Source organism: Labrus bergylta, chromosome 13 (genome assembly GCF_963930695.1).
Source record: "Labrus bergylta chromosome 13, fLabBer1.1, whole genome shotgun sequence".
NCBI lineage: Eukaryota > Metazoa > Chordata > Actinopteri > Labriformes > Labridae > Labrus > Labrus bergylta.
Genome location: NC_089207.1, coordinates 7,817,553 through 7,842,552, shown reverse-complemented (window position 1 = coordinate 7,842,552; position 25,000 = coordinate 7,817,553). Strand labels below are relative to the sequence as shown.

Here is a 25,000-nt window from a genome sequence, read left to right as displayed (position 1 = left end):
CAGAAGTTGACCATTTTGCATCGTCACTTTTACTGTGGATTTATTAAGGTTTTCAATACTGCAAACTTGTGAACAGTGAACAGCAGAAATAAGTTTAAATGTTGCATTAAGGCACACAAGATTTAGGATTATTATAGTAGCCTAAGCAGTGATTGATTAAGATATAAGGGACAACTCGAAATTATGTTTTTATCACCACTTACTTGTTTTGAGGTAATCTTGAATGACAAATGAATAAATCAGCCATTGCAATCTTTCATGTAGAAATCATAACCCTGTGGGGCATACATATTTGATCCCCTCACATTCTCCATTGTAACTAATCATTAAAAAAAACAATCCTCCATTAGGAATCACAAAGGAACACTTACTAATTATATGAAAATTCATAATTATTACAATCAGTCCCTATATATGCTATAGATGATCCCCAATCAAAATTCAGTGTAAGCTACTTTGTAGGAAAGTAGAAGCAATGATAGACAAATAAAAAAAGAACTGCAGTGCATAGCAGGAGGTTACAGCGCCCCCTGCTGGCTGAAGCAGGTATTAAAAGCTTACAGCACCTGGGATTCCCAGGCGGTCTCCCATCCAAGTACTAACCAGGCCAGTTTTGAAAGAGGGAAGTTAATCTTCACGGAATCGGTTTGTTCAATGTGTTTATCAGACGTTTGAACGTTCAGTTTGCCCGCAAGTCGTGAAACAAGTCTTAAAAACAAGCTGCAAGTCTTTAGTTAACTCCCAGCGTCAAAGTATTGCTGAATCTAGTAAGATTAAGTGTAAGTCTATCCATAGGCCCACACGTTTGAGTAGAAAAGTAATAAAATCAACTAGGTCATAGTCACTTGCTCTAATTTTGGCGAGGTGTTACTTTAAACCTAAGTATGTATAAATAACCCTTTAACAACCTGTTCATTCACTTACGGCCATACCACCCTGAACACGCCCGAACTCGTCCGATCTCGGAAGCTAAGCAGGGTCGGGCCTGGTTAGTACTTGGATGGGAGACCGCCTGGGAATACCAGGTGCTGTAAGCTTTTAATACCTCCTTTAGCCAGAAGAGGGCGCTGTTGCCTCACTAGTGGAGAAAGGACTGAGAGAAACAGGCCAGTGGAAAATGAAACATGATTTTATTTGGCAGTCTGTCCTCTCTTTTTTTTTTGTTGTTGCAATTTTCATCAATGTTTTCAGTGAGTATTAATACATATTACGCTCTCTGGAGGCTGTTTTCAAAGTTCAGTTTTACATTCAAAAAGTACATGTAGCCTACTTAAGTAAGGACTACTGCATTAACATATTTTAATTACTTGTACTTAGGTTACTCTTTACTTCCCCACAACACTCTGGTAGCCATATTATACATTTGATTCAACTGGAAATATTCACCATCATTATAAATGTTTTCACATCAATAATAAACATTTACACCAAATCAGGAATTATTATAAATGATTACTATTAAGATTGAATTTAAAAAAAACCTGCAAACAAGTGATGCTTACTTATCAATCAATTGACGATTTTTCTGAAGTTGACCATTTCGCATCGTCACTTTTACTGTGGATTTATTAAGGTTTTCAATCCTGCAAACTTGTGAACAGTGAACAGCAGAAATAAGTTTAAATGTTGCATTAAGGCACACAAGATTTAGGATTATTATAGTAGCCTAAGCAGTGATTGATTAAGATACAAGGGACAACTCGAAATTATGTTTTTATCACCACTTACTTGTTTTGAGGTAATCTTGAATGACAAATGAATAAATCAGCCATTGCAATGTTTCATGTAGAAATCATAACCCTGTGGGGCATACATATTTGATCCCCTCACATTCTCCATTGTAACTAATCATTAAAAAAACAATCCTCCATTAGGAATCACAAAGGAACACTTACTAATTATATGAAAATTCATAATTATTACAATCAGTCCCTATATATGCTATAGATGATCCCCAATCAAAATTCAGTGTAAGCTACTTTGTAGGAAAGTAGAAGCAATGATAGACAAATAAAAAAAGAACTGCAGTGCATAGCAGGAGGTTACAGCGCCCCCTGCTGGCTGAAGCAGGTATTAAAAGCTTACAGCACCTGGGATTCCCAGGCGGTCTCCCATCCAAGTACTAACCAGGCCAGTTTTGAAAGAGGGAAGTTAATCTTCACGGAATCGGTTTGTTCAATGTGTTTATCAGACGTTTGAACGTTCAGTTTGCCCGCAAGTCGTGAAACAAGTCTTAAAAACAAGCTGCAAGTCTTTAGTTAACTCCCAGCGTCAAAGTATTGCTGAATCTAGTAAGATTAAGTGTAAGTCTATCCATAGGCCTTCACGTTTGAGTAGAAAAGTAATAAAATCAACTAGGTCATAGTCACTTGCTCTAATTTTGGCGAGGTGTTACTTTAAACCTAAGTATGTATAAATAACCCTTTAACAACCTGTTCATTCGCTTACGGCCATACCACCCTGAACACGCCCGATCTTGTCCGATCTCGGAAGCTAAGCAGGGTCGGGCCTGGTTAGTACTTGGATGGGAGACCGCCTGGGAATACCAGGTGCTGTAAGCTTTTAATACCTCCTTTAGCCAGAAGAGGGCGCTGTTGCCTCACTAGTGGAGAAAGGACTGAGAGAAACAGGCCAGTGGAAAATGAAACATGATTTTATTTGGCAGTCTGTCCTCTTTTTTTTTGTTGCAATTTTCATCAATGTTTTCAGTGAGTATTAATACATATTACGCTCTCTGGAGGCTGTTTTCAAAGTTCAGTTTTACATTCAAAAAGTACATGTAGCCTACTTACGTAAGGACTACTGCATTAACATATTTTAATTACTTGTACTTAGGTTACTCTTTACTTCCCCACAACACTCTGGTAGCCATATTATACATTTGATTCAACTGGAAATATTCACCATCATTATAAATGTTTTCACATCAATAATAAACATTTACACCAAATCAGGAATTATTATAAATGATTACTATTAAGATTGAATTTAAAAAAAACCTGCAAACAAGTGATGCTTACTTATCAATCAATATTTTTTCAGAATCAATTGACGATTTTTCAGAAGTTGACCATTTTGCATCGTCACTTTTACTGTGGATTTATTAAGGTTTTCAATACTGCAAACTTGTGAACAGTGAACAGCAGAAATAAGTTTAAATGTTGCATTAAGGCACACAAGATTTAGGATTATTATAGTAGCCTAAGCAGTGATTGATTAAGATATAAGGGACAACTCGAAATTATGTTTTTATCACCACTTACTTGTTTTGAGGTAATCTTGAATGACAAATGAATAAATCAGCCATTGCAATGTTTCATGTAGAAATCATAACCCTGTGGGGCATACATATTTGATCCCCTCACATTCTCCATTGTAACTAATCATTAAAAAAAACAATCCTCCATTAGGAATCACAAAGGAACACTTACTAATTATATGAAAATTCATAATTATTACAATCAGTCCCTATATATGCTATAGATGATCCCCAATCAAAATTCAGTGTAAGCTACTTTGTAGGAAAGTAGAAGCAATGATAGACAAATAAAAAAAGAACTGCAGTGCATAGCAGGAGGTTACAGCGCCCCCTGCTGGCTGAAGCAGGTATTAAAAGCTTACAGCACCTGGGATTCCCAGGCGGTCTCCCATCCAAGTACTAACCAGGCCAGTTTTGAAAGAGGGAAGTTAATCTTCACGGAATCGGTTTGTTCAATGTGTTTATCAGACGTTTGAACGTTCAGTTTGCCCGCAAGTCGTGAAACAAGTCTTAAAAACAAGCTGCAAGTCTTTAGTTAACTCCCAGCGTCAAAGTATTGCTGAATCTAGTAAGATTAAGTGTAAGTCTATCCATAGGCCCACACGTTTGAGTAGAAAAGTAATAAAATCAACTAGGTCATAGTCACTTGCTCTAATTTTGGCGAGGTGTTACTTTAAACCTAACTATGTATAAATAACCCTTTAACAACCTGTTCATTCACTTACGGCCATACCACCCTGAACACGCCCGATCTCGTCCGATCTCGGAAGCTAAGCAGGGTCGGGCCTGGTTAGTACTTGGATGGGAGACCGCCTGGGAATACCAGGTGCTGTAAGCTTTTAATACCTCCTTTAGCCAGAAGAGGGCGCTGTTGCCTCACTAGTGGAGAAAGGACTGAGAGAAACAGGCCAGTGGAAAATGAAACATGATTTTATTTGGCAGTCTGTCCTCTCTTTTTTTTTTGTTGTTGCAATTTTCATCAATGTTTTCAGTGAGTATTAATACATATTACGCTCTCTGGAGGCTGTTTTCAAAGTTCAGTTTTACATTCAAAAAGTACATGTAGCCTACTTAAGTAAGGACTACTGCATTAACATATTTTAATTACTTGTACTTAGGTTACTCTTTACTTCCCCACAACACTCTGGTAGCCATATTATACATTTGATTCAACTGGAAATATTCACCATCATTATAAATGTTTTCACATCAATAATAAACATTTACACCAAATCAGGAATTATTATAAATGATTACTATTAAGATTGAATTTAAAAAAAACCTGCAAACAAGTGATGCTTACTTATCAATCAATATTTTTTCAGAATCAATTGACGATTTTTCAGAAGTTGACCATTTTGCATCGTCACTTTTACTGTGGATTTATTAAGGTTTTCAATACTGCAAACTTGTGAACAGTGAACAGCAGAAATAAGTTTAAATGTTGCATTAAGGCACACAAGATTTAGGATTATTATAGTAGCCTAAGCAGTGATTGATTAAGATATAAGGGACAACTCGAAATTATGTTTTTATCACCACTTACTTGTTTTGAGGTAATCTTGAATGACAAATGAATAAATCAGCCATTGCAATGTTTCATGTAGAAATCATAACCCTGTGGGGCATACATATTTGATCCCCTCACATTCTCCATTGTAACTAATCATTAAAAAAAACAATCCTCCATTAGGAATCACAAAGGAACACTTACTAATTATATGAAAATTCATAATTATTACAATCAGTCCCTATATATGCTATAGATGATCCCCAATCAAAATTCAGTGTAAGCTACTTTGTAGGAAAGTAGAAGCAATGATAGACAAATAAAAAAAGAACTGCAGTGCATAGCAGGAGGTTACAGCGCCCCCTGCTGGCTGAAGCAGGTATTAAAAGCTTACAGCACCTGGGATTCCCAGGCGGTCTCCCATCCAAGTACTAACCAGGCCAGTTTTGAAAGAGGGAAGTTAATCTTCACGGAATCGGTTTGTTCAATGTGTTTATCAGACGTTTGAACGTTCAGTTTGCCCGCAAGTCGTGAAACAAGTCTTAAAAACAAGCTGCAAGTCTTTAGTTAACTCCCAGCGTCAAAGTATTGCTGAATCTAGTAAGATTAAGTGTAAGTCTATCCATAGGCCCACACGTTTGAGTAGAAAAGTAATAAAATCAACTAGGTCATAGTCACTTGCTCTAATTTTGGCGAGGTGTTACTTTAAACCTAAGTATGTATAAATAACCCTTTAACAACCTGTTCATTCGCTTACGGCCATACCACCCTGAACACGCCTGATCTCGTCCGATCTCGGAAGCTAAGCAGGGTCGGGCCTGGTTAGTACTTGGATGGGAGACCGCCTGGGAATACCAGGTGCTGTAAGCTTTTAATACCTCCTTTAGCCAGAAGAGGGCGCTGTTGCCTCACTAGTGGAGAAAGGACTGAGAGAAACAGGCCAGTGGAAAATGAAACATGATTTTATTTGGCAGTCTGTCCTCTTTTTTTTTGTTGCAATTTTCATCAATGTTTTCAGTGAGTATTAATACATATTACGCTCTCTGGAGGCTGTTTTCAAAGTTCAGTTTTACATTCAAAAAGTACATGTAGCCTACTTACGTAAGGACTACTGCATTAACATATTTTAATTACTTGTACTTAGGTTACTCTTTACTTCCCCACAACACTCTGGTAGCCATATTATACATTTGATTCAACTGGAAATATTCACCATCATTATAAATGTTTTCACATCAATAATAAACATTTACACCAAATCAGGAATTATTATAAATGATTACTATTAAGATTGAATTTAAAAAAAACCTGCAAACAAGTGATGCTTACTTATCAATCAATATTTTTTCAGAATCAATTGACGATTTTTCAGAAGTTGACCATTTTGCATCGTCACTTTTACTGTGGATTTATTAAGGTTTTCAATACTGCAAACTTGTGAACAGTGAACAGCAGAAATAAGTTTAAATGTTGCATTAAGGCACACAAGATTTAGGATTATTATAGTAGCCTAAGCAGTGATTGATTAAGATATAAGGGACAACTCGAAATTATGTTTTTATCACCACTTACTTGTTTTGAGGTAATCTTGAATGACAAATGAATAAATCAGCCATTGCAATGTTTCATGTAGAAATCATAACCCTGTGGGGCATACATATTTGATCCCCTCACATTCTCCATTGTAACTAATCATTAAAAAAAACAATCCTCCATTAGGAATCACAAAGGAACACTTACTAATTATATGAAAATTCATAATTATTACAATCAGTCCCTATATATGCTATAGATGATCCCCAATCAAAATTCAGTGTAAGCTACTTTGTAGGAAAGTAGAAGCAATGATAGACAAATAAAAAAAGAACTGCAGTGCATAGCAGGAGGTTACAGCGCCCCCTGCTGGCTGAAGCAGGTATTAAAAGCTTACAGCACCTGGGATTCCCAGGCGGTCTCCCATCCAAGTACTAACCAGGCCAGTTTTGAAAGAGGGAAGTTAATCTTCACGGAATCGGTTTGTTCAATGTGTTTATCAGACGTTTGAACGTTCAGTTTGCCCGCAAGTCGTGAAACAAGTCTTAAAAACAAGCTGCAAGTCTTTAGTTAACTCCCAGCGTCAAAGTATTGCTGAATCTAGTAAGATTAAGTGTAAGTCTATCCATAGGCCCACACGTTTGAGTAGAAAAGTAATAAAATCAACTAGGTCATAGTCACTTGCTCTAATTTTGGCGAGGTGTTACTTTAAACCTAAGTATGTATAAATAACCCTTTAACAACCTGTTCATTCGCTTACGGCCATACCACCCTGAACACGCCCGATCTCGTCCGATCTCGGAAGCTAAGCAGGGACGGGCCTGGTTAGTACTTGGATGGGAGACCGCCTGGGAATACCAGGTGCTGTAAGCTTTTAATACCTCCTTTAGCCAGAAGAGGGCGCTGTTGCCTCACTAGTGGAGAAAGGACTGAGAGAAACAGGCCAGTGGAAAATGAAACATGATTTTATTTGGCAGTCTGTCCTCTCTTTTTTTTTTGTTGTTGCAATTTTCATCAATGTTTTCAGTGAGTATTAATACATATTACGCTCTCTGGAGGCTGTTTTCAAAGTTCAGTTTTACATTCAAAAAGTACATGTAGCCTACTTACGTAAGGACTACTGCATTAACATATTTTAATTACTTGTACTTAGGTTACTCTTTACTTCCCCACAACACTCTGGTAGCCATATTATACATTTGATTCAACTGGAAATATTCACCATCATTATAAATGTTTTCACATCAATAATAAACATTTACACCAAATCAGGAATTATTATAAATGATTACTATTAAGATTGAATTTAAAAAAAACCTGCAAACAAGTGATGCTTACTTATCAATCAATTGACGATTTTTCAGAAGTTGACCATTTCGCATCGTCACTTTTACTGTGGATTTATTAAGGTTTTCAATCCTGCAAACTTGTGAACAGTGAACAGCAGAAATAAGTTTAAATGTTGCATTAAGGCACACAAGATTTAGGATTATTATAGTAGCCTAAGCAGTGATTGATTAAGATACAAGGGACAACTCGAAATTATGTTTTTATCACCACTTACTTGTTTTGAGGTAATCTTGAATGACAAATGAATAAATCAGCCATTGCAATGTTTCATGTAGAAATCATAACCCTGTGGGGCATACATATTTGATCCCCTCACATTCTCCATTGTAACCAATCATTAAAAAAACAATCCTCCATTAGGAATCACAAAGGAACACTTACTAATTATATGAAAATTCATAATTATTACAATCAGTCCCTATATATGCTATAGATGATCCCCAATCAAAATTCAGTGTAAGCTACTTTGTAGGAAAGTAGAAGCAATGATAGACAAATAAAAAAAGAACTGCAGTGCATAGCAGGAGGTTACAGCGTCCCCTGCTGGCTGAAGCAGGTATTAAAAGCTTACAGCACCTGGGATTCCCAGGCGGTCTCCCATCCAAGTACTAACCAGGCCAGTTTTGAAAGAGGGAAGTTAATCTTCACGGAATCGGTTTGTTCAATGTGTTTATCAGACGTTTGAACGTTCAGTTTGCCCGCAAGTCGTGAAACAAGTCTTAAAAACAAGCTGCAAGTCTTTAGTTAACTCCCAGCGTCAAAGTATTGCTGAATCTAGTAAGATTAAGTGTAAGTCTATCCATAGGCCCACACGTTTGAGTAGAAAAGTAATAAAATCAACTAGGTCATAGTCACTTGCTCTAATTTTGGCGAGGTGTTACTTTAAACCTAAGTATGTATAAATAACCCTTTAACAACCTGTTCATTCGCTTACGGCCATACCACCCTGAACACGCCTGATCTCGTCCGATCTCGGAAGCTAAGCAGGGTCGGGCCTGGTTAGTACTTGGATGGGAGACCGCCTGGGAATACCAGGTGCTGTAAGCTTTTAATACCTCCTTTAGCCAGAAGAGGGCGCTGTTGCCTCACTAGTGGAGAAAGGACTGAGAGAAACAGGCCAGTGGAAAATGAAACATGATTTTATTTGGCAGTCTGTCCTCTTTTTTTTTGTTGCAATTTTCATCAATGTTTTCAGTGAGTATTAATACATATTACGCTCTCTGGAGGCTGTTTTCAAAGTTCAGTTTTACATTCAAAAAGTACATGTAGCCTACTTACGTAAGGACTACTGCATTAACATATTTTAATTACTTGTACTTAGGTTACTCTTTACTTCCCCACAACACTCTGGTAGCCATATTATACATTTGATTCAACTGGAAATATTCACCATCATTATAAATGTTTTCACATCAATAATAAACATTTACACCAAATCAGGAATTATTATAAATGATTACTATTAAGATTGAATTTAAAAAAAACCTGCAAACAAGTGATGCTTACTTATCAATCAATTGACGATTTTTCAGAAGTTGACCATTTCGCATCGTCACTTTTACTGTGGATTTATTAAGGTTTTCAATCCTGCAAACTTGTGAACAGTGAACAGCAGAAATAAGTTTAAATGTTGCATTAAGGCACACAAGATTTAGGATTATTATAGTAGCCTAAGCAGTGATTGATTAAGATACAAGGGACAACTCGAAATTATGTTTTTATCACCACTTACTTGTTTTGAGGTAATCTTGAATGACAAATGAATAAATCAGCCATTGCAATGTTTCATGTAGAAATCATAACCCTGTGGGGCATACATATTTGATCCCCTCACATTCTCCATTGTAACTAATCATTAAAAAAAACAATCCTCCATTAGGAATCACAAAGGAACACTTACTAATAATATGAAAATTCATAATTATTACAATCAGTCCCTATATATGCTATAGATGATCCCCAATCAAAATTCAGTGTAAGCTACTTTGTAGGAAAGTAGAAGCAATGATAGACAAATAAAAAAAGAACTGCAGTGCATAGCAGGAGGTTACAGCGCCCCCTGCTGGCTGAAGCAGGTATTAAAAGCTTACAGCACCTGGGATTCCCAGGCGGTCTCCCATCCAAGTACTAACCAGGCCAGTTTTGAAAGAGGGAAGTTAATCTTCACGGAATCGGTTTGTTCAATGTGTTTATCAGACGTTTGAACGTTCAGTTTGCCCGCAAGTCGTGAAACAAGTCTTAAAAACAAGCTGCAAGTCTTTAGTTAACTCCCAGCGTCAAAGTATTGCTGAATCTAGTAAGATTAAGTGTAAGTCTATCCATAGGCCCACACGTTTGAGTAGAAAAGTAATAAAATCAACTAGGTCATAGTCACTTGCTCTAATTTTGGCGAGGTGTTACTTTAAACCTAAGTATGTATAAATAACCCTTTAACAACCTGTTCATTCGCTTGCGGCCATACCACCCTGAACACGCCCGATCTCGTCCGATCTCGGAAGCTAAGCAGGGTCGGGCCTGGTTAGTACTTGGATGGGAGACCGCCTGGGAATACCAGGTGCTGTAAGCTTTTAATACCTCCTTTAGCCAGAAGAGGGCGCTGTTGCCTCACTAGTGGAGAAAGGACTGAGAGAAACAGGCCAGTGGAAAATGAAACATGATTTTATTTGGCAGTCTGTCCTCTTTTTTTTTGTTGCAATTTTCATCAATGTTTTCAGTGAGTATTAATACATATTACGCTCTCTGGAGGCTGTTTTCAAAGTTCAGTTTTACATTCAAAAAGTACATGTAGCCTACTTACGTAAGGACTACTGCATTAACATATTTTAATTACTTGTACTTAGGTTACTCTTTACTTCCCCACAACACTCTGGTAGCCATATTATACATTTGATTCAACTGGAAATATTCACCATCATTATAAATGTTTTCACATCAATAATAAACATTTACACCAAATCAGGAATTATTATAAATGATTACTATTAAGATTGAATTTAAAAAAAACCTGCAAACAAGTGATGCTTACTTATCAATCAATTGACGATTTTTCAGAAGTTGACCATTTCGCATCGTCACTTTTACTGTGGATTTATTAAGGTTTTCAATCCTGCAAACTTGTGAACAGTGAACAGCAGAAATAAGTTTAAATGTTGCATTAAGGCACACAAGATTTAGGATTATTATAGTAGCCTAAGCAGTGATTGATTAAGATACAAGGGACAACTCGAAATTATGTTTTTATCACCACTTACTTGTTTTGAGGTAATCTTGAATGACAAATGAATAAATCAGCCATTGCAATGTTTCATGTAGAAATCATAACCCTGTGGGGCATACATATTTGATCCCCTCACATTCTCCATTGTAACTAATCATTAAAAAAACAATCCTCCATTAGGAATCACAAAGGAACACTTACTAATTATATGAAAATTCATAATTATTACAATCAGTCCCTATATATGCTATAGATGATCCCCAATCAAAATTCAGTGTAAGCTACTTTGTAGGAAAGTAGAAGCAATGATAGACAAATAAAAAAAGAACTGCAGTGCATAGCAGGAGGTTACAGCGTCCCCTGCTGGCTGAAGCAGGTATTAAAAGCTTACAGCACCTGGGATTCCCAGGCGGTCTCCCATCCAAGTACTAACCAGGCCAGTTTTGAAAGAGGGAAGTTAATCTTCACGGAATCGGTTTGTTCAATGTGTTTATCAGACGTTTGAACGTTCAGTTTGCCCGCAAGTCGTGAAACAAGTCTTAAAAACAAGCTGCAAGTCTTTAGTTAACTCCCAGCGTCAAAGTATTGCTGAATCTAGTAAGATTAAGTGTAAGTCTATCCATAGGCCCACACGTTTGAGTAGAAAAGTAATAAAATCAACTAGGTCATAGTCACTTGCTCTAATTTTGGCGAGGTGTTACTTTAAACCTAAGTATGTATAAATAACCCTTTAACAACCTGTTCATTCGCTTACGGCCATACCACCCTGAACACGCCCGATCTCGTCCGATCTCGGAAGCTAAGCAGGGTCGGGCCTGGTTAGTACTTGGATGGGAGACCGCCTGGGAATACCAGGTGCTGTAAGCTTTTAATACCTCCTTTAGCCAGAAGAGGGCGCTGTTGCCTCACTAGTGGAGAAAGGACTGAGAGAAACAGGCCAGTGGAAAATGAAACATGATTTTATTTGGCAGTCTGTCCTCTTTTTTTTTGTTGCAATTTTCATCAATGTTTTCAGTGAGTATTAATACATATTACGCTCTCTGGAGGCTGTTTTCAAAGTTCAGTTTTACATTCAAAAAGTACATGTAGCCTACTTACGTAAGGACTACTGCATTAACATATTTTAATTACTTGTACTTAGGTTACTCTTTACTTCCCCACAACACTCTGGTAGCCATATTATACATTTGATTCAACTGGAAATATTCACCATCATTATAAATGTTTTCACATCAATAATAAACATTTACACCAAATCAGGAATTATTATAAATGATTACTATTAAGATTGAATTTAAAAAAAACCTGCAAACAAGTGATGCTTACTTATCAATCAATATTTTTTCAGAATCAATTGACGATTTTTCAGAAGTTGACCATTTTGCATCGTCACTTTTACTGTGGATTTATTAAGGTTTTCAATACTGCAAACTTGTGAACAGTGAACAGCAGAAATAAGTTTAAATGTTGCATTAAGGCACACAAGATTTAGGATTATTATAGTAGCCTAAGCAGTGATTGATTAAGATATAAGGGACAACTCGAAATTATGTTTTTATCACCACTTACTTGTTTTGAGGTAATCTTGAATGACAAATGAATAAATCAGCCATTGCAATGTTTCATGTAGAAATCATAACCCTGTGGGGCATACATATTTGATCCCCTCACATTCTCCATTGTAACTAATCATTAAAAAAAACAATCCTCCATTAGGAATCACAAAGGAACACTTACTAATTATATGAAAATTCATAATTATTACAATCAGTCCCTATATATGCTATAGATGATCCCCAATCAAAATTCAGTGTAAGCTACTTTGTAGGAAAGTAGAAGCAATGATAGACAAATAAAAAAAGAACTGCAGTGCATAGCAGGAGGTTACAGCGCCCCCTGCTGGCTGAAGCAGGTATTAAAAGCTTACAGCACCTGGGATTCCCAGGCGGTCTCCCATCCAAGTACTAACCAGGCCAGTTTTGAAAGAGGGAAGTTAATCTTCACGGAATCGGTTTGTTCAATGTGTTTATCAGACGTTTGAACGTTCAGTTTGCCCGCAAGTCGTGAAACAAGTCTTAAAAACAAGCTGCAAGTCTTTAGTTAACTCCCAGCGTCAAAGTATTGCTGAATCTAGTAAGATTAAGTGTAAGTCTATCCATAGGCCCACACGTTTGAGTAGAAAAGTAATAAAATCAACTAGGTCATAGTCACTTGCTCTAATTTTGGCGAGGTGTTACTTTAAACCTAACTATGTATAAATAACCCTTTAACAACCTGTTCATTCACTTACGGCCATACCACCCTGAACACGCCCGATCTCGTCCGATCTCGGAAGCTAAGCAGGGTCGGGCCTGGTTAGTACTTGGATGGGAGACCGCCTGGGAATACCAGGTGCTGTAAGCTTTTAATACCTCCTTTAGCCAGAAGAGGGCGCTGTTGCCTCACTAGTGGAGAAAGGACTGAGAGAAACAGGCCAGTGGAAAATGAAACATGATTTTATTTGGCAGTCTGTCCTCTCTTTTTTTTTTGTTGTTGCAATTTTCATCAATGTTTTCAGTGAGTATTAATACATATTACGCTCTCTGGAGGCTGTTTTCAAAGTTCAGTTTTACATTCAAAAAGTACATGTAGCCTACTTAAGTAAGGACTACTGCATTAACATATTTTAATTACTTGTACTTAGGTTACTCTTTACTTCCCCACAACACTCTGGTAGCCATATTATACATTTGATTCAACTGGAAATATTCACCATCATTATAAATGTTTTCACATCAATAATAAACATTTACACCAAATCAGGAATTATTATAAATGATTACTATTAAGATTGAATTTAAAAAAAACCTGCAAACAAGTGATGCTTACTTATCAATCAATTGACGATTTTTCAGAAGTTGACCATTTTGCATCGTCACTTTTACTGTGGATTTATTAAGGTTTTCAATACTGCAAACTTGTGAACAGTGAACAGCAGAAATAAGTTTAAATGTTGCATTAAGGCACACAAGATTTAGGATTATTATAGTAGCCTAAGCAGTGATTGATTAAGATATAAGGGACAACTCGAAATTATGTTTTTATCACCACTTACTTGTTTTGAGGTAATCTTGAATGACAAATGAATAAATCAGCCATTGCAATGTTTCATGTAGAAATCATAACCCTGTGGGGCATACATATTTGATCCCCTCACATTCTCCATTGTAACTAATCATTAAAAAAAACAATCCTCCATTAGGAATCACAAAGGAACACTTACTAATTATATGAAAATTCATAATTATTACAATCAGTCCCTATATATGCTATAGATGATCCCCAATCAAAATTCAGTGTAAGCTACTTTGTAGGAAAGTAGAAGCAATGATAGACAAATAAAAAAAGAACTGCAGTGCATAGCAGGAGGTTACAGCGCCCCCTGCTGGCTGAAGCAGGTATTAAAAGCTTACAGCACCTGGGATTCCCAGGCGGTCTCCCATCCAAGTACTAACCAGGCCAGTTTTGAAAGAGGGAAGTTAATCTTCACGGAATCGGTTTGTTCAATGTGTTTATCAGACGTTTGAACGTTCAGTTTGCCCGCAAGTCGTGAAACAAGTCTTAAAAACAAGCTGCAAGTCTTTAGTTAACTCCCAGCGTCAAAGTATTGCTGAATCTAGTAAGATTAAGTGTAAGTCTATCCATAGGCCCACACGTTTGAGTAGAAAAGTAATAAAATCAACTAGGTCATAGTCACTTGCTCTAATTTTGGCGAGGTGTTACTTTAAACCTAAGTATGTATAAATAACCCTTTAACAACCTGTTCATTCGCTTACGGCCATACCACCCTGAACACGCCTGATCTCGTCCGATCTCGGAAGCTAAGCAGGGTCGGGCCTGGTTAGTACTTGGATGGGAGACCGCCTGGGAATACCAGGTGCTGTAAGCTTTTAATACCTCCTTTAGCCAGAAGAGGGCGCTGTTGCCTCACTAGTGGAGAAAGGACTGAGAGAAACAGGCCAGTGGAAAATGAAACATGATTTTATTTGGCAGTCTGTCCTCTTTTTTTTTGTTGCAATTTTCATCAATGTTTTCAGTGAGTATTAATACATATTACGCTCTCTGGAGGCTGTTTTCAAAGTTCAGTTTTACATTCAAAAAGTACATGTAGCCTACTTACGTAAGGACTACTGCATTAACATATTTTAATTACTTGTACTTAGGTTACTCTTTACTTCCCCACAACACTCTGGTAGCCATATTATACATTTGATTCAACTGGAAATATTCACCATCATTATAAATGTTTTCACATCAATAATAAACATTTACACCAAATCAGGAATTATTATAAATGATTACTATTAAGATTGAATTTAAAAAAAACCTGCAAACAAGTGATGCTTACTTATCAATCAATATTTTTTCAGAATCAATTGACGATTTTTCAGAAGTTGACCATTTTGCATCGTCACTTTTACTGTGGATTTATTAAGGTTTTCAATACTGCAAACTTGTGAACAGTGAACAGCAGAAATAAGTTTAAATGTTGCATTAAGGCACACAAGATTTAGGATTATTATAGTAGCCTAAGCAGTGATTGATTAAGATATAAGGGACAACTCGAAATTATGTTTTTATCACCACTTACTTGTTTTGAGGTAATCTTGAATGACAAATGAATAAATCAGCCATTGCAATGTTTCATGTAGAAATCATAACCCTGTGGGGCATACATATTTGATCCCCTCACATTCTCCATTGTAACTAATCATTAAAAAAAACAATCCTCCATTAGGAATCACAAAGGAACACTTACTAATTATATGAAAATTCATAATTATTACAATCAGTCCCTATATATGCTATAGATGATCCCCAATCAAAATTCAGTGTAAGCTACTTTGTAGGAAAGTAGAAGCAATGATAGACAAATAAAAAAAGAACTGCAGTGCATAGCAGGAGGTTACAGCGCCCCCTGCTGGCTGAAGCAGGTATTAAAAGCTTACAGCACCTGGGATTCCCAGGCGGTCTCCCATCCAAGTACTAACCAGGCCAGTTTTGAAAGAGGGAAGTTAATCTTCACGGAATCGGTTTGTTCAATGTGTTTATCAGACGTTTGAACGTTCAGTTTGCCCGCAAGTCGTGAAACAAGTCTTAAAAACAAGCTGCAAGTCTTTAGTTAACTCCCAGCGTCAAAGTATTGCTGAATCTAGTAAGATTAAGTGTAAGTCTATCCATAGGCCCACACGTTTGAGTAGAAAAGTAATAAAATCAACTAGGTCATAGTCACTTGCTCTAATTTTGGCGAGGTGTTACTTTAAACCTAAGTATGTATAAATAACCCTTTAACAACCTGTTCATTCGCTTACGGCCATACCACCCTGAACACGCCCGATCTCGTCCGATCTCGGAAGCTAAGCAGGGACGGGCCTGGTTAGTACTTGGATGGGAGACCGCCTGGGAATACCAGGTGCTGTAAGCTTTTAATACCTCCTTTAGCCAGAAGAGGGCGCTGTTGCCTCACTAGTGGAGAAAGGACTGAGAGAAACAGGCCAGTGGAAAATGAAACATGATTTTATTTGGCAGTCTGTCCTCTCTTTTTTTTTTGTTGTTGCAATTTTCATCAATGTTTTCAGTGAGTATTAATACATATTACGCTCTCTGGAGGCTGTTTTCAAAGTTCAGTTTTACATTCAAAAAGTACATGTAGCCTACTTACGTAAGGACTACTGCATTAACATATTTTAATTACTTGTACTTAGGTTACTCTTTACTTCCCCACAACACTCTGGTAGCCATATTATACATTTGATTCAACTGGAAATATTCACCATCATTATAAATGTTTTCACATCAATAATAAACATTTACACCAAATCAGGAATTATTATAAATGATTACTATTAAGATTGAATTTAAAAAAAACCTGCAAACAAGTGATGCTTACTTATCAATCAATTGACGATTTTTCAGAAGTTGACCATTTCGCATCGTCACTTTTACTGTGGATTTATTAAGGTTTTCAATCCTGCAAACTTGTGAACAGTGAACAGCAGAAATAAGTTTAAATGTTGCATTAAGGCACACAAGATTTAGGATTATTATAGTAGCCTAAGCAGTGATTGATTAAGATACAAGGGACAACTCGAAATTATGTTTTTATCACCACTTACTTGTTTTGAGGTAATCTTGAATGACAAATGAATAAATCAGCCATTGCAATGTTTCATGTAGAAATCATAACCCTGTGGGGCATACATATTTGATCCCCTCACATTCTCCATTGTAACCAATCATTAAAAAAACAATCCTCCATTAGGAATCACAAAGGAACACTTACTAATTATATGAAAATTCATAATTATTACAATCAGTCCCTATATATGCTATAGATGATCCCCAATCAAAATTCAGTGTAAGCTACTTTGTAGGAAAGTAGAAGCAATGATAGACAAATAAAAAAAGAACTGCAGTGCATAGCAGGAGGTTACAGCGTCCCCTGCTGGCTGAAGCAGGTATTAAAAGCTTACAGCACCTGGGATTCCCAGGCGGTCTCCCATCCAAGTACTAACCAGGCCAGTTTTGAAAGAGGGAAGTTAATCTTCACGGAATCGGTTTGTTCAATGTGTTTATCAGACGTTTGAACGTTCAGTTTGCCCGCAAGTCGTGAAACAAGTCTTAAAAACAAGCTGCAAGTCTTTAGTTAACTCCCAGCGTCAAAGTATTGCTGAATCTAGTAAGATTAAGTGTAAGTCTATCCATAGGCCCACACGTTTGAGTAGAAAAGTAATAAAATCAACTAGGTCATAGTCACTTGCTCTAATTTTGGCGAGGTGTTACTTTAAACCTAAGTATGTATAAATAACCCTTTAACAACCTGTTCATTCGCTTACGGCCATACCACCCTGAACACGCCTGATCTCGTCCGATCTCGGAAGCTAAGCAGGGTCGGGCCTGGTTAGTACTTGGATGGGAGACCGCCTGGGAATACCAGGTGCTGTAAGCTTTTAATACCTCCTTTAGCCAGAAGAGGGCGCTGTTGCCTCACTAGTGGAGAAAGGACTGAGAGAAACAGGCCAGTGGAAAATGAAACATGATTTTATTTGGCAGTCTGTCCTCTTTTTTTTTGTTGCAATTTTCATCAATGTTTTCAGTGAGTATTAATACATATTACGCTCTCTGGAGGCTGTTTTCAAAGTTCAGTTTTACATTCAAAAAGTACATGTAGCCTACTTACGTAAGGACTACTGCATTAACATATTTTAATTACTTGTACTTAGGTTACTCTTTACTTCCCCACAACACTCTGGTAGCCATATTATACATTTGATTCAACTGGAAATATTCACCATCATTATAAATGTTTTCACATCAATAATAAACATTTACACCAAATCAGGAATTATTATAAATGATTACTATTAAGATTGAATTTAAAAAAAACCTGCAAACAAGTGATGCTTACTTATCAATCAATTGACGATTTTTCAGAAGTTGACCATTTCGCATCGTCACTTTTACTGTGGATTTATTAAGGTTTTCAATCCTGCAAACTTGTGAACAGTGAACAGCAGAAATAAGTTTAAATGTTGCATTAAGGCACACAAGATTTAGGATTATTATAGTAGCCTAAGCAGTGATTGATTAAGATACAAGGGACAACTCGAAATTATGTTTTTATCACCACTTACTTGTTTTGAGGTAATCTTGAATGACAAATGAATAAATCAGCCATTGCAATGTTTCATGTAGAAATCATAACCCTGTGGGGCATACATATTTGATCCCCTCACATTCTCCATTGTAACTAATCATTAAAAAAAACAATCCTCCATTAGGAATCACAAAGGAACACTTACTAATAATATGAAAATTCATAATTATTACAATCAGTCCCTATATATGCTATAGATGATCCCCAATCAAAATTCAGTGTAAGCTACTTTGTAGGAAAGTAGAAGCAATGATAGACAAATAAAAAAAGAACTGCAGTGCATAGCAGGAGGTTACAGCGCCCCCTGCTGGCTGAAGCAGGTATTAAAAGCTTACAGCACCTGGGATTCCCAGGCGGTCTCCCATCCAAGTACTAACCAGGCCAGTTTTGAAAGAGGGAAGTTAATCTTCACGGAATCGGTTTGTTCAATGTGTTTATCAGACGTTTGAACGTTCAGTTTGCCCGCAAGTCGTGAAACAAGTCTTAAAAACAAGCTGCAAGTCTTTAGTTAACTCCCAGCGTCAAAGTATTGCTGAATCTAGTAAGATTAAGTGTAAGTCTATCCATAGGCCCACACGTTTGAGTAGAAAAGTAATAAAATCAACTAGGTCATAGTCACTTGCTCTAATTTTGGCGAGGTGTTACTTTAAACCTAAGTATGTATAAATAACCCTTTAACAACCTGTTCATTCGCTTGCGGCCATACCACCCTGAACACGCCCGATCTCGTCCGATCTCGGAAGCTAAGCAGGGTCGGGCCTGGTTAGTACTTGGATGGGAGACCGCCTGGGAATACCAGGTGCTGTAAGCTTTTAATACCTCCTTTAGCCAGAAGAGGGCGCTGTTGCCTCACTAGTGGAGAAAGGACTGAGAGAAACAGGCCAGTGGAAAATGAAACATGATTTTATTTGGCAGTCTGTCCTCTTTTTTTTTGTTGCAATTTTCATCAATGTTTTCAGTGAGTATTAATACATATTACGCTCTCTGGAGGCTGTTTTCAAAGTTCAGTTTTACATTCAAAAAGTACATGTAGCCTACTTACGTAAGGACTACTGCATTAACATATTTTAATTACTTGTACTTAGGTTACTCTTTACTTCCCCACAACACTCTGGTAGCCATATTATACATTTGATTCAACTGGAAATATTCACCATCATTATAAATGTTTTCACATCAATAATAAACATTTACACCAAATCAGGAATTATTATAAATGATTACTATTAAGATTGAATTTAAAAAAAACCTGCAAACAAGTGATGCTTACTTATCAATCAATTGACGATTTTTCAGAAGTTGACCATTTCGCATCGTCACTTTTACTGTGGATTTATTAAGGTTTTCAATCCTGCAAACTTGTGAACAGTGAACAGCAGAAATAAGTTTAAATGTTGCATTAAGGCACACAAGATTTAGGATTATTATAGTAGCCTAAGCAGTGATTGATTAAGATACAAGGGACAACTCGAAATTATGTTTTTATCACCACTTACTTGTTTTGAGGTAATCTTGAATGACAAATGAATAAATCAGCCATTGCAATGTTTCATGTAGAAATCATAACCCTGTGGGGCATACATATTTGATCCCCTCACATTCTCCATTGTAACTAATCATTAAAAAAACAATCCTCCATTAGGAATCACAAAGGAACACTTACTAATTATATGAAAATTCATAATTATTACAATCAGTCCCTATATATGCTATAGATGATCCCCAATCAAAATTCAGTGTAAGCTACTTTGTAGGAAAGTAGAAGCAATGATAGACAAATAAAAAAAGAACTGCAGTGCATAGCAGGAGGTTACAGCGTCCCCTGCTGGCTGAAGCAGGTATTAAAAGCTTACAGCACCTGGGATTCCCAGGCGGTCTCCCATCCAAGTACTAACCAGGCCAGTTTTGAAAGAGGGAAGTTAATCTTCACGGAATCGGTTTGTTCAATGTGTTTATCAGACGTTTGAACGTTCAGTTTGCCCGCAAGTCGTGAAACAAGTCTTAAAAACAAGCTGCAAGTCTTTAGTTAACTCCCAGCGTCAAAGTATTGCTGAATCTAGTAAGATTAAGTGTAAGTCTATCCATAGGCCCACACGTTTGAGTAGAAAAGTAATAAAATCAACTAGGTCATAGTCACTTGCTCTAATTTTGGCGAGGTGTTACTTTAAACCTAAGTATGTATAAATAACCCTTTAACAACCTGTTCATTCGCTTACGGCCATACCACCCTGAACACGCCCGATCTCGTCCGATCTCGGAAGCTAAGCAGGGTCGGGCCTGGTTAGTACTTGGATGGGAGACCGCCTGGGAATACCAGGTGCTGTAAGCTTTTAATACCTCCTTTAGCCAGAAGAGGGCGCTGTTGCCTCACTAGTGGAGAAAGGACTGAGAGAAACAGGCCAGTGGAAAATGAAACATGATTTTATTTGGCAGTCTGTCCTCTTTTTTTTTGTTGCAATTTTCATCAATGTTTTCAGTGAGTATTAATACATATTACGCTCTCTGGAGGCTGTTTTCAAAGTTCAGTTTTACATTCAAAAAGTACATGTAGCCTACTTACGTAAGGACTACTGCATTAACATATTTTAATTACTTGTACTTAGGTTACTCTTTACTTCCCCACAACACTCTGGTAGCCATATTATACATTTGATTCAACTGGAAATATTCACCATCATTATAAATGTTTTCACATCAATAATAAACATTTACACCAAATCAGGAATTATTATAAATGATTACTATTAAGATTGAATTTAAAAAAAACCTGCAAACAAGTGATGCTTACTTATCAATCAATTGACGATTTTTCAGAAGTTGACCATTTCGCATCGTCACTTTTACTGTGGATTTATTAAGGTTTTCAATCCTGCAAACTTGTGAACAGTGAACAGCAGAAATAAGTTTAAATGTTGCATTAAGGCACACAAGATTTAGGATTATTATAGTAGCCTAAGCAGTGATTGATTAAGATACAAGGGACAACTCGAAATTATGTTTTTATCACCACTTACTTGTTTTGAGGTAATCTTGAATGACAAATGAATAAATCAGCCATTGCAATGTTTCATGTAGAAATCATAACCCTGTGGGGCATACATATTTGATCCCCTCACATTCTCCATTGTAACTAATCATTAAAAAAACAATCCTCCATTAGGAATCACAAAGGAACACTTACTAATTATATGAAAATTCATAATTATTACAATCAGTCCCTATATATGCTATAGATGATCCCCAATCAAAATTCAGTGTAAGCTACTTTGTAGGAAAGTAGAAGCAATGATAGACAAATAAAAGAAGAACTGCAGTGCATAGCAGGAGGTTACAGCGTCCCCTGCTGGCTGAAGCAGGTATTAAAAGCTTACAGCACCTGGGATTCCCAGGCGGTCTCCCATCCAAGTACTAACCAGGCCAGTTTTGAAAGAGGGAAGTTAATCTTCACGGAATCGGTTTGTTCAATGTGTTTATCAGACGTTTGAACGTTCAGTTTGCCCGCAAGTCGTGAAACAAGTCTTAAAAACAAGCTGCAAGTCTTTAGTTAACTCCCAGCGTCAAAGTATTGCTGAATCTAGTAAGATTAAGTGTAAGTCTATCCATAGGCCCACACGTTTGAGTAGAAAAGTAATAAAATCAACTAGGTCATAGTCACTTGCTCTAATTTTGGCGAGGTGTTACTTTAAACCTAAGTATGTATAAATAACCCTTTAACAACCTGTTCATTGGCTTACGGCCATACCACCCTGAACACGCCCGATCTCGTCCGATCTCGGAAGCTAAGCAGGGTCGGGCCTGGTTAGTACTTGGATGGGAGACCGCCTGGGAATACCAGGTGCTGTAAGCTTTTAATACCTCCTTTAGCCAGAAGAGGGCGCTGTTGCCTCACTAGTGGAGAAAGGACTGAGAGAAACAGGCCAGTGGAAAATGAAACATGATTTTATTTGGCAGTCTGTCCTCTTTTTTTTTGTTGCAATTTTCATCAATGTTTTCAGTGAGTATTAATACATATTACGCTCTCTGGAGGCTGTTTTCAAAGTTCAGTTTTACATTCAAAAAGTACATGTAGCCTACTTACGTAAGGACTACTGCATTAACATATTTTAATTACTTGTACTTAGGTTACTCTTTACTTCCCCACAACACTCTGGTAGCCATATTATACATTTGATTCAACTGGAAATATTCACCATCATTATAAATGTTTTCACATCAATAATAAACATTTACACCAAATCAGGAATTATTATAAATGATTACTATTAAGATTGAATTTAAAAAAAACCTGCAAACAAGTGATGATTACTTATCAATCAATATTTTTTCAGAATCAATTGACGATTTTTCAGAAGTTGACCATTTTGCATCGTCACTTTTACTGTGGATTTATTAAGGTTTTCAATACTGCAAACTTGTGAACAGTGAACAGCAGAAATAAGTTTAAATGTTGCATTAAGGCACACAAGATTTAGGATTATTATAGTAGCCTAAGCAGTGATTGATTAAGATATAAGGGACAACTCGAAATTATGTTTTTATCACCACTTACTTGTTTTGAGGTAATCTTGAATGACAAATGAATAAATCAGCCATTGCAATGTTTCATGTAGAAATCATAACCCTGTGGGGCATACATATTTGATCCCCTCACATTCTCCATTGTAACTAATCATTAAAAAAAACAATCCTCCATTAGGAATCACAAAGGAACACTTACTAATTATATGAAAATTCATAATTATTACAATCAGTCCCTATATATGCTATAGATGATCCCCAATCAAAATTCAGTGTAAGCTACTTTGTAGGAAAGTAGAAGCAATGATAGACAAATAAAAAAAGAACTGCAGTGCATAGCAGGAGGTTACAGCGCCCCCTGCTGGCTGAAGCAGGTATTAAAAGCTTACAGCACCTGGGATTCCCAGGCGGTCTCCCATCCAAGTACTAACCAGGCCAGTTTTGAAAGAGGGAAGTTAATCTTCACGGAATCGGTTTGTTCAATGTGTTTATCAGACGTTTGAACGTTCAGTTTGCCCGCAAGTCGTGAAACAAGTCTTAAAAACAAGCTGCAAGTCTTTAGTTAACTCCCAGCGTCAAAGTATTGCTGAATCTAGTAAGATTAAGTGTAAGTCTATCCATAGGCCCACACGTTTGAGTAGAAAAGTAATAAAATCAACTAGGTCATAGTCACTTGCTCTAATTTTGGCGAGGTGTTACTTTAAACCTAAGTATGTATAAATAACCCTTTAACAACCTGTTCATTCGCTTACGGCCATACCACCCTGAACACGCCCGATCTCGTCCGATCTCGGAAGCTAAGCAGGGTCGGGCCTGGTTAGTACTTGGATGGGAGACCGCCTGGGAATACCAGGTGCTGTAAGCTTTTAATACCTCCTTTAGCCAGAAGAGGGCGCTGTTGCCTCACTAGTGGAGAAAGGACTGAGAGAAACAGGCCAGTGGAAAATGAAACATGATTTTATTTGGCAGTCTGTCCTCTTTTTTTTTGTTGCAATTTTCATCAATGTTTTCAGTGAGTATTAATACATATTACGCTCTCTGGAGGCTGTTTTCAAAGTTCAGTTTTACATTCAAAAAGTACATGTAGCCTACTTACGTAAGGACTACTGCATTAACATATTTTAATTACTTGTACTTAGGTTACTCTTTACTTCCCCACAACACTCTGGTAGCCATATTATACATTTGATTCAACTGGAAATATTCACCATCATTATAAATGTTTTCACATCAATAATAAACATTTACACCAAATCAGGAATTATTATAAATGATTACTATTAAGATTGAATTTAAAAAAAACCTGCAAACAAGTGATGCTTACTTATCAATCAATATTTTTTCAGAATCAATTGACGATTTTTCAGAAGTTGACCATTTTGCATCGTCACTTTTACTGTGGATTTATTAAGGTTTTCAATCCTGCAAACTTGTGAACAGTGAACAGCAGAAATAAGTTTAAATGTTGCATTAAGGCACACAAGATTTAGGATTATTATAGTAGCCTAAGCAGTGATTGATTAAGATATAAGGGACAACTCGAAATTATGTTTTTATCACCACTTACTTGTTTTGAGGTAATCTTGAATGACAAATGAATAAATCAGCCATTGCATTGTTTCATGTAGAAATCATAACCCTGTGGGGCATACATATTTGATCCCCTCACATTCTCCATTGTAACTAATCATTAAAAAAAACAATCCTCCATTAGGAATCACAAAGGAACACTTACTAATTATATGAAAATTCATAATTATTACAATCAGTCCCTATATATGCTATAGATGATCCCCAATCAAAATTCAGTGTAAGCTACTTTGTAGGAAAGTAGAAGCAATGATAGACAAATAAAAAAAGAACTGCAGTGCATAGCAGGAGGTTACAGCGCCCCCTGCTGGCTGAAGCAGGTATTAA

At 36.8% G+C, this 25,000-nt stretch overlaps 16 non-coding genes across 16 annotated transcripts; all 16 read left to right on the top strand.

Annotated features, from left to right (window-relative positions):
- Nucleotides 1–918: 918 nt before the first annotated feature.
- LOC136181720 (5S ribosomal RNA) lies at nt 919–1,037 on the top strand. Its single transcript, XR_010668067.1, has one exon. It is a non-coding gene; the product is annotated as a 5S ribosomal RNA (ribosomal RNA).
- A 1,405-nt stretch (nt 1,038–2,442) lies between these two features.
- LOC136181620 (5S ribosomal RNA) lies at nt 2,443–2,561 on the top strand. The gene has a single exon (XR_010667967.1). It is a non-coding gene; the product is annotated as a 5S ribosomal RNA (ribosomal RNA).
- Nucleotides 2,562–3,978: 1,417 nt separating this feature from the next.
- Nucleotides 3,979–4,097, top strand: LOC136181488 (5S ribosomal RNA). The gene has a single exon (XR_010667835.1). It is a non-coding gene; the product is annotated as a 5S ribosomal RNA (ribosomal RNA).
- A 1,423-nt stretch (nt 4,098–5,520) lies between these two features.
- Nucleotides 5,521–5,639, top strand: LOC136181429 (5S ribosomal RNA). Its single transcript, XR_010667777.1, has one exon. It is a non-coding gene; the product is annotated as a 5S ribosomal RNA (ribosomal RNA).
- Nucleotides 5,640–7,056: 1,417 nt separating this feature from the next.
- LOC136181386 (5S ribosomal RNA) lies at nt 7,057–7,175 on the top strand. Its single transcript, XR_010667735.1, has one exon. It is a non-coding gene; the product is annotated as a 5S ribosomal RNA (ribosomal RNA).
- A 1,405-nt stretch (nt 7,176–8,580) lies between these two features.
- LOC136181428 (5S ribosomal RNA) lies at nt 8,581–8,699 on the top strand. The gene has a single exon (XR_010667776.1). It is a non-coding gene; the product is annotated as a 5S ribosomal RNA (ribosomal RNA).
- A 1,400-nt stretch (nt 8,700–10,099) lies between these two features.
- On the top strand, nt 10,100–10,218 carry LOC136181392 (5S ribosomal RNA). The gene has a single exon (XR_010667740.1). It is a non-coding gene; the product is annotated as a 5S ribosomal RNA (ribosomal RNA).
- A 1,399-nt stretch (nt 10,219–11,617) lies between these two features.
- On the top strand, nt 11,618–11,736 carry LOC136182110 (5S ribosomal RNA). The gene has a single exon (XR_010668428.1). It is a non-coding gene; the product is annotated as a 5S ribosomal RNA (ribosomal RNA).
- A 1,417-nt stretch (nt 11,737–13,153) lies between these two features.
- On the top strand, nt 13,154–13,272 carry LOC136181487 (5S ribosomal RNA). Its single transcript, XR_010667834.1, has one exon. It is a non-coding gene; the product is annotated as a 5S ribosomal RNA (ribosomal RNA).
- A 1,406-nt stretch (nt 13,273–14,678) lies between these two features.
- LOC136181426 (5S ribosomal RNA) lies at nt 14,679–14,797 on the top strand. Its single transcript, XR_010667774.1, has one exon. It is a non-coding gene; the product is annotated as a 5S ribosomal RNA (ribosomal RNA).
- A 1,417-nt stretch (nt 14,798–16,214) lies between these two features.
- On the top strand, nt 16,215–16,333 carry LOC136181385 (5S ribosomal RNA). Its single transcript, XR_010667734.1, has one exon. It is a non-coding gene; the product is annotated as a 5S ribosomal RNA (ribosomal RNA).
- Nucleotides 16,334–17,738: 1,405 nt separating this feature from the next.
- LOC136181425 (5S ribosomal RNA) lies at nt 17,739–17,857 on the top strand. Its single transcript, XR_010667773.1, has one exon. It is a non-coding gene; the product is annotated as a 5S ribosomal RNA (ribosomal RNA).
- Nucleotides 17,858–19,257: 1,400 nt separating this feature from the next.
- On the top strand, nt 19,258–19,376 carry LOC136181391 (5S ribosomal RNA). Its single transcript, XR_010667739.1, has one exon. It is a non-coding gene; the product is annotated as a 5S ribosomal RNA (ribosomal RNA).
- A 1,399-nt stretch (nt 19,377–20,775) lies between these two features.
- On the top strand, nt 20,776–20,894 carry LOC136182109 (5S ribosomal RNA). Its single transcript, XR_010668427.1, has one exon. It is a non-coding gene; the product is annotated as a 5S ribosomal RNA (ribosomal RNA).
- A 1,399-nt stretch (nt 20,895–22,293) lies between these two features.
- On the top strand, nt 22,294–22,412 carry LOC136182108 (5S ribosomal RNA). Its single transcript, XR_010668426.1, has one exon. It is a non-coding gene; the product is annotated as a 5S ribosomal RNA (ribosomal RNA).
- A 1,417-nt stretch (nt 22,413–23,829) lies between these two features.
- Nucleotides 23,830–23,948, top strand: LOC136182107 (5S ribosomal RNA). The gene has a single exon (XR_010668425.1). It is a non-coding gene; the product is annotated as a 5S ribosomal RNA (ribosomal RNA).
- The last annotated feature ends 1,052 nt before the right edge of the window (nt 23,949–25,000 follow it).